General features: G+C 46.9%; 1 long non-coding RNA gene across 2 annotated transcripts; it reads left to right on the top strand.

Moving 5' to 3' along the window:
- The first annotated feature begins 6 nt into the window (after positions 1–6).
- LOC139026721 (uncharacterized) lies at positions 7–506 on the top strand. Of its 2 annotated transcripts, none has more exons than XR_011478640.1 (3): positions 7–108; positions 304–391; positions 444–506. It is a non-coding gene; the product is annotated as an uncharacterized lncRNA (long non-coding RNA). The 2 variants fall into 2 exon arrangements; XR_011478639.1 differs by having other exon boundaries at positions 7–112; positions 196–391.
- The last annotated feature ends 830 nt before the right edge of the window (positions 507–1,336 follow it).

Genomic DNA, 1,336 nt, shown 5'->3' with positions numbered 1-1,336 from the left:
AGTATACCCAACCAGATTATACCAGGTGAGTTTACCCACCCAGATTATACCCGGGGATTTACCCACCCAGATTATACCCGGGGAGTTTACCCACCCAGATTATATCAGGTGAGTTTACCCACCAGATTATATCAGTGAGTACAACCCACCCAGATTATATCAGGTGAGTACACCCACCAGATTATATCAGGTGAGTTACACCCACCCAGATGATATCAGGTGAGTACACCCACCCAGATTATACCAGGGAGTTTACCCACCCAGATTATACCGGGGAGTTTACCCACCCAGATTACTACCCAGGGATGTTTACCCACCCAGATTATACCCGGGGAGTTTACCCACCCAGATTATACCAGGTGAGTTTACCCACCCAGATTATATCAGGTGAGTTTACCACCAGATTATATAGGTGAGTACACCCACCCATTATATCAAGTGAGTTACACCCACCCAGATTATACCCGGGGAGTTTACCCACCAGATATCCAGGTGAGTTTACCCACCCAGTTATACCCGGGGAGTTTACCCAGACATTTTAAATTCAGCATTTTTTAAACGCCGACACTGAATTTAGGTCTCCGGGTCTTTCCTATTTAACTAGATCTGTGTCCCAAATGGCACCCTGTTTCCATTTAGTCACTACCTTTGACCAGCCCCTAGTGAATATCGGGTCCTGGTCAAAAGTAGTGCACTGCATAGGGAATAGGTGTCAATTTGGGACACAGCCCTAGGTGATTATCAGTGTAACTAATTCTACTCTGCTGGTTTTCCTCACTGACATGTTTTAAATGTTCTGTCTGGAAGGTGAAGTGGTGATGGATGACCCCTTGGGCTGGAGGTTGGGTGGAGGTGCAGAGGGCCCCAGAGCAGCCCAGTGTGAGGGGTCCCCTGCACTGACAGAGTCATCAGTAGCTGATCTCTGATGCTCTACAGGTGGTCACACACAGTACCTGAGGAACTAAAGGCATTGACAACCATAGTGAACGCAGTACAGCAGATCACCTACTGGATGTTGACTAACTGGGGTCGATACAACATGTCAAATCTTTGGGAAATAAACAAAAAATGACTGTTGATGTTGTCTGGTCAGAAGCCATGGAATCGGCCACCGGCAGCAGTATTTACCCAGCACAGCACTGGGGAACAAATAGAATGTTCATGCTGGATTGAAACCACCGTGATGCCTCCAACGGACCTCCTGCTGTTGCCTATGACGATCACCACTTGGACTGGAAATGGAACTTTGGATTCCGAGCTTCTAAAATGCATCATGGAATGTTATGGAATGTGCTAGTGAATAGAACACATTGGATGCAACCTGGATTCCTATGGA

This window comes from Salvelinus sp. IW2-2015, unplaced genomic scaffold, assembly GCF_002910315.2.
Source record: "Salvelinus sp. IW2-2015 unplaced genomic scaffold, ASM291031v2 Un_scaffold5606, whole genome shotgun sequence".
Lineage (NCBI taxonomy): Eukaryota > Metazoa > Chordata > Actinopteri > Salmoniformes > Salmonidae > Salvelinus > Salvelinus sp. IW2-2015.
Note: the sequence above shows the minus strand (reverse complement) of the source record. Positions and strands in the feature narration are given on the sequence as shown.